The sequence below is a fragment of the Lotus japonicus genome, chromosome 6 (genome assembly GCF_012489685.1).
Source record: "Lotus japonicus ecotype B-129 chromosome 6, LjGifu_v1.2".
Taxonomy (NCBI): Eukaryota; Viridiplantae; Streptophyta; class Magnoliopsida; order Fabales; family Fabaceae; genus Lotus; species Lotus japonicus.
In genome coordinates, this window is record NC_080046.1 from 58,932,314 (window position 1) to 58,940,001 (window position 7,688).

At 40.3% G+C, this 7,688-nt stretch overlaps 1 pseudogene; it reads right to left on the reverse strand.

Moving 5' to 3' along the window:
- Window positions 1-7,257, reverse strand: part of LOC130722745 (peroxidase E5-like) — a 41,580-nt pseudogene extending 34,323 nt beyond the window's left edge.
- Between the last annotated feature and the right edge of the window lie 431 nt (window positions 7,258-7,688).

Below are 7,688 nucleotides of genomic sequence, written 5' to 3' on the forward strand. Positions count from 1 at the left end.
ATCAGAAACATGCCCTACCCAGCGGAGAAAGACTATACTGGAGCGATCGCTAAGAGAAAGAAGAAGGAAAGGCAGGACGCCATTGACACTGCTGAATCTCTAAAGGAACTCCTTCCTAATCACCCACGATTTATGGCCGGGGCGGCGGGCCTTAACTTGCCCCCACCGGAGCCATGAGGCTTCTATGTTGGAACTGTCGCGGGGTGGGGGCGACCGCGACAGTCAACGAGCTTAGGGATCATGTCACTAAGCAAAAGCCCTCAGTTGTGTTTCTCATGGAAACACGTGCTCGAAGAACAAAAATCGAACGTCTAAAATACAACCTCAACTTCTCCAGCTACCATGTAATTGATCCCATTGGCACAGCGGGCGGATTGGCCCTTCTTTGGAAGAAGGATTGCACAGTTGAGGTATTAGAGGCCACCACGACCTACATCCACACTTTAATTAGCTTCCTAGAGAATATCATTGGCACGTAATTCACCTTCATCTACGGAGACCCGATACACCACATAAGACTCGCTCTTTGGCAAGCAATCTCGCGACTCCAACCTATAGGGCAGAGAGCTTGGTGCTGCCTGGGTGATTTCAACGAGACCCTCTCCCACAGTGACAAAGATGGTCTTATACCTCAATCACATCGCAGCTTGGATAGGTTTAGAGGTTTTGTGGACTCTAATGCTCTTTTAGGTGTGGAAACCAAGGGATGCATGTTCATTTCTGACAAGCACAATCCTGCAACCCTTCTCGTTTTGCACTTGGGCAAAAAAGGTAGAGAACACAGAATGAGACTCATCCTTGCGGCTTAAGAATTTTACCCATGTCCAGCGGGTATAGTCGTCAACAATGACCATCCCATATCTCTTGCCACCTATAGACTCAGTTTTCACTAGTCCAAATAGGTCGATATGCAGAAGTTCTAATGGCCTTGAGGTGGAAACAACATTCTTTGCCTTGAACATGACTTTTGTAAATTTGCCTTTCTGACATGCTTCACAAAGAGCATCTGAAGAAAACTTCAGAGTGGGTAAGCCCCTGACAAGGTCAAGCTTACTCAGCTGAGAAATCTTTCTCATACTGGCATGCTCTAACCGTCTATGCCATACACATTGCTCCTCATTAACAGAAAGAAGGCACTTTACTTTCTGAGATTCCAACTCAGATAATCTGATGTTATAGGGTTTTTTCCACCTCTTGTTGTTAAACAGAACAGAGCCATCGTTTTGACTTACATCCCTACAAGACTTTTGATTGAAAATAACATCATAACCCTTGTCAGCTAATTGACTTATTGACAATAAGTTATGCGTTAAACCATCTACCAACAGAACATTATCAATGCATAGACTATTATCAATACCAATAGTACCAAAACCAACAATTTTACCCTTCTCATTGCCACCAAAACCAACTTCGCCTCCAGGCTTAAGTTTTAGGTCTTGGAACATACACCTTTCTCCTGTCATGTGTCGCGAGCATCCACTGTCTAGATACCATGATTGGTGTTTCAGTGGAGCTATCAAGGATATCTGCAACATAGATAATTTTTTCCTTAGGTACCCACCTTTTGGGTCATTTCTTGTTAGTTACCCCAGAGGTTCTGACAACCTTGGGTTTCTCAACATGATAATGCAAAGGAATCTGAGCATGATATTTAGACATAGAGAAAGTTTCCTTTTTGAGAGTGGGGGTTAGCAACTTTATCAGGCAATAGTTCAGGCAATATAGTACCAGAGGGTACAAAATGTTCATACAAAGATTTTTCCTTAGGCATAGGAGGCTCCTTTCTACTGGGTCTAGAATAGTCAATGTCGTACATTCCGTTTCTGCTTACGCCATAGATCATTGAAACCATTAAGCTTCTGTCTACGCTTTTAGCTAGGAATCTTTGAAAATATTTTTCATATTTTGATTCATTCTTACAATCAGAGGCATCACAAGCAACAACTTCTTCTAATTTAACAATTTGATTTTTGAGCACAGAGTTAGAATTTACTAAAGCATGATTACTCTCATTTAATTCAGAAATTCTTTTCTCATGTTCAGTAGAAGTTTTAGAGACAGCAGAGAAATCCTTTTTCAACTTTTTATGCTTAGTCAAAAGAGAATTATATTTATCCATGATTTCAGATAAAGCATCTTTAAGTTCAGAAGTTGAGAAGGATGCGAATACCTCATTTTCATCATCTGAATTTGGATCATCCTCTGATGCAGATTCAACATTAGGTGCATCATTAGACTCTGCTTCTTTGTCCTTGACAATTGCCATGAGTTCTTCAACAATTTCACCATCATAATCAATTTCTTCTGACTCTGAGTCATCAAAAGTCACCATGAGGCCTTTCTTTGCTTTGAAGTGCTTCTTAGGCTTCTTGTCCTTTTTCAGCTTGGGACAATCACTCTTGTAGTGTCCTGATTATTTGCACTCATAGCAAGTGACTTCTTTTGACGAGGACTTCTTATGATCGGATGAAGATTCATGCTTTCCTTTGACCTTTGATGAGCCTCTGTACTTGCTCTGCCTGTGCTTCCAGATGTGGTTGAGCTTTTTGGAGATCAAGGTTAGCTCATCTTCATCAGAATCTTCAGAGGTTTCTTCAGATTCTTCTGCTTCTTGGAGAGCTTTGGCTTTTTTCAGATTTGGATTTTAGAGTTATAGACTTCTTCCTGTGAGTCTGATGCTCAGCACGATCTAACTCATGACTCTTCAGAATACTTATGAGTTCTTCCAAACTCAACTGGTCAGAATCTCTTGAAAACTTCAAGGAAGTTATCAAAGGTACCCAATTTTCAGGAAGACCTCTAAGGATCCTCTTGACATGATCAGCAGTAGTGTAGCTTTTGTTGAGAACTCTTATTCCAGCAACAATCAGCTGGAATCTGGAAAACATATCTCCAATGGATTCGCCAGGTTCCATCTGGAAAGCTTCGTACTTCTTGATCAAAGACATCGACTTTGTCTCCTTCACTTCTTTGTTTCCTTCATGAGTCATCTTCAAGGAATCAAAGATAGACTTAGCATACTCATGATCTGCTATCTTCTGATATTCTTCATAAGAGATAGCGTTGAGAAGAATGGTTCTAGCTTTATGATGTTCTGAGCATTTCTTATTCTGCTCAGCCGTCATCTTCTCTCTTGAGATCTTTTCGCCATCAGCATCAACTGGACGCGTGTAGTCATCTACGATGATATCCCAGAGATCGGCATCGAAGCCAAGAAAGAAGCTTTCGATTCTATCTTTCCAGTACTCGAACTTTTCTCCATCAAAGATAGGAGGCTTTGCACTGTAAACATCTTTTTGCGCATCACTGGTGGTAGCCATCACAGTTTTTCACACCGGCCCAGATCACTGAACACTGTTAGGTGTGGTAATCAGAACTTTCGCTCTGATACCAATTGAAGGTATGAAAAACGATAGAAAGGGGGGTTTTAATAGCGTTTTCAACTAAAAACTTTTCCCTCTTGAGATTTAGACAAATCTCTCGAACAAACAACACAGGGTGAAAAGATAAGAGATGAAGAGAAGCACACAAGTATTTTATCCTGGTTCACTTGATAATCGCTCAAGCTAGTCCAGTCCACCCGTTAAGGTGATTTCTTCCTTCTTAGAATGAAGGCAATCCACTATTCAATGTTTGTTACAACTGCACTAGCAACCTGCTCAGTGACTAACAATACAATGAACTAGCAAAGCACTAAGATTCACTCTCTTAGTCTTCTCAAGGAGCTGACCAAACTTGGTCCCTTAAGGAAATACAAACTCACGGTTTGAAAGGTTTGGTTTACAATGAAGTGCTTCTAAGAAAGCTAGAGTAAACACAATAAGAACGGTGAAGAAAGATTGCTAAGAGAAAGATTGAATATCGCTTGAGTATTGCACAAAGTGTCTTAGCGTCTTCTTCCAGCTTTCAGCCTTTATTTATACTCCAAGGATTAGGGTTGTATCCGTTGTTTGAAATGCTACCGTTGGAGGGAAAATCCGGAACTTCCAGATTATGTTGTGGCTGAACGTCTTAGGTAAGGCCGTCAGGATAGTACAATTGCTTTTGTACTTGGATAACGACGTGAGCCTTATCCTAGTTGACTTCTGATCAGGCGACGCTTCATATAGGAACTTGTGAAGCTTGGTGATCAGAGTCAGAGGGAATCTTGGATCCTCTGACCTTCGTATCTTCTGCATCTGCACATCAGAGTTGAAAGTACTTGGTCTTCAGAGCTAGCTTACTCTTGGACTTCAGAATCTTCACTTCTTAGCTTCTGGACCATCAGAACTTCTGGACCTTCAGAGCCTCTGGACCTTCAGAGCTTCTGGACCTTCATAGCTTCTGGTCTTCAGAACTTTAAGTGATCTGAATCCACATCAGAGCTTATCATCTTCAGAATTTCTGAAGCAGATACTACTGTTCAATCATAACATAGTGAGTGCGAAAGCGTTGCGTTGGTTACTCTTTTTGGCTTTGTGCTTCTGAGGAAGTTCTTTTGACCAGATTCAGAGTCTGTCATTTAATCACTCAGAAAACAACGTTAGAGTACCATAATTGTTCATACACAATAGTTAACATAATCATCAAAACATAGAGTTGTACTACATGACCGAATCTTGGTCTTACACCTCCTCCATGTAAATAAGAACAGAGACTCAGAGACATAGATGAGAAACTAGCAAGCATGAAAAACCTTACCAACACCGAGCCGATTTATGCTCCTATAACAACAATGTATGCACAAGACACTGTTGTTGGACAATGTCTTCTCCACAGCAGCTTTCACCTTGTTGATCACATCCAATCCCCTAAGAGAATTGATGTTGGGTCATGCGTCCTGCTCACTCTTAACAGTCTCAGTGTTGTTCAACAACACTGATGCATCACAACCCTGCAGTGATGATCACAAACACAAAAAAGACGATAGGAAAAGCTGAATTGAAATAAAAGAGAGTTGTGGCGGTGGTGCATGGTCGGTGTTGGAAGGGAGAATGAAGGAATTACTACTAAGTCTAAATTCAATTTGTTAATAAGAGGTCATCGAGTGATGCAACATAAAATCTTTAATGGTTCAAGGTTCAACATATTGTATTGTGAGCCCAATACAATATGCTTTTTTTTGTCAATCGAAACTAATTTCATAACAAAGGCCCAAGACCAGGCCCAAAAGAGAAATACACTATTTTTTTAGGTTCTGTTTGAAATTGTTCTCATATAAAATTATACATCTTCGAGGAAAAATTTAACATGCACAAGTAAAAACTTGTGTAAGGTTGCACTTGTGCCTTTTGACCTGCAGTAGGAAGTTTTTTAAAAAAAAATCAAAATACCTATTTTCTTAATTAAACATTTATCTTTTAATTAATTTCAATTATTGTTTATCTTAATCTGTTCTCTTCTCTCTCCTTCTTCACCACAACCACTAAAACCCAGAACACCATCCCCAAACTTTTTCAACCACTTATTTCAACTACATGATGATCCATGAGACAGAACAAAATAAGAAAGTTAAGGGCAACCCATAATATTTCTCCAAAGCAGAATCATTACCAAAGAACAACCTTTCCATGCACCACAAAAGCATTTTTTTTTATTTGCTTCTCAGAACCCAGGTTCTGCATCCCCTTTGTCCCTGATCTCCTCCCTCTCCTCACTCACCCGAATCCAGAACAGGGGAATGAAGAACCAGATCTGGGTTGCAGAGAAAAAATCAGATCTTGTTCCCAGGAGCAGCAAAATCAATTCTTGTTCAACACCCACGCCACAAAATCGTAAAAAGAAGAAAACTTTGCAGGAAAATTGATGAAACCCCATCCTCTGCATCCCCTTTCTTCTCTTGCTCCGATGATGATGGTGGGGAGTGGTGGTTGTCCTCCTCCAAGGTCAAACCTTTTCCCTATTTCGAGTGTGCCTCTCCTTTCCTCCAGATCTGCAGAAGCCAGGGCAACCCACCTTCACGTTCGTCAAAAAATGGGTTTTTGGGGCTTCATCACCGCCAGTCCTCTTCTTGATTTTCCTCTGGTTCATCCTCACCTTCATCTCTCAACCACTTCGTGAAACGATGCCGTTCGTCTACGGCGGGTATGGGGTGAAGTTCGGTAGGGGTGGTTGTGGGGGTTGCGCAAGGGATGAAGAGGGTGGGTATGAGTTTCAGATCGAACCAGATCAAAATGGGTTCAGATCGAACCAGTTTCAACCTACTTTCACAAACTCCAGATCCAAACTCCAAACCCATAAATCCTACAGAATCGAAGGGAAAAAAGGGAAGAAAGAAACTGGGTTTGGTGCCTCCACTGGTGAACAACGGCGATGTTTGTGCCTCAACCACAAAATTTTTGTGTTGATTTGTACTATTTTGGGTGGTTCCAGAACGAGTGATGATTAATGGGTTTGGTGCTGGAGTGAGAGTAACAGAGATCTGGAGGATGGAAAAGTGGCTTGGTTGAGGAAGGTGGAGAGATCTGAGTTATTTTGTTTCAAATCTGTTATGTTGATGATGATGAACCGGTTCTGAATTCAAGTTTAGATCCAATTAACTTAATTAAAATCATCACAAGTTAATTATTGTAATTAATAAATATGTATTTTTATTTATTTTTTAAAAAACCGGAAAAACTTGCTAGTGCAGGTCAAAATGGCAATGTGTAACCTTACACAAGCTTTCATATGTGCACCGTAAATTCCTCCCATCTTCGACCATAAAAAATAACAATTTTATGGAATTTGAGAGGAAGAGACGGTCATGGAAGTGAAGAAGTGCAGAGGATTGATTAGAGAGGAAGATGTACCTGAACGAAACAGTCGTGGAAGTGGAGCCTTAAGAGGCTGGCTCCAATCCGAGGATCAGAGAGGGAGGTGGTGGCGATCACCTTGAATGCCATGCTGTACAAGGAGGGACACGTTTTCTCATGGAAGTTTGGATTAAGCTCTCTATCTCGATGATCAGTACTCATGAGTCATGACTGATACTTTAGTGACAACTGACTTTCTCCTTGGCAATGGGCTAATGCAGGTTTGTACACATGGTAGATTTTCAGGTTTAGGGGAGAATTTTAAAAAAATTATTAGAAATAGCTTTAATAAAGCAAGGAATGATTCTGCACAAATTGAAAATAGATCCAGACACTAATGATCTCAAAATCCCCCAAAGGCTTCCACATATTCTTTAGCCTATCACGCAGATGCAGTAATGTCTCCTTGCTTTTTTACTTATTAAATAACCAATGCATCTTGTCTGGTCTTTTGTCTACATGAAATGATGAATTTACATCACTGAAGGCACAACCCTCCACAGGGGGTGTTAGATTTGCCACCCCAGGCAATAGATCTAACACCCCACTTAAAAGTGGGAAAATACCAAAATGTTCCTCCGTATTTATTTTCGGTAGTTAAAATTCCGAATTTTTTCGGAACATAAACTTCCATAGGTAAGTCGGGAGAACAGTCAATATCATGTTTCTATAATGTTTCGGAACATTATATTTCCAATATATTTCGGAATGTTATCTTCCGAAGGATACTCCTGCCATTTTTTTAAAAAACTTGGGTGTTAGATCTATTGCCTGGGGTGGCAAATCTAACACCCCTCCACAGGTAAACTTTAATAATTAAAGTGTTTGGAAACCTCTCTCAACTTAGTTGGCTAAATAAAAAATAATTTTATTTCCATAATAATGTTTATGGATATCCTTGTTTGTTTTTAA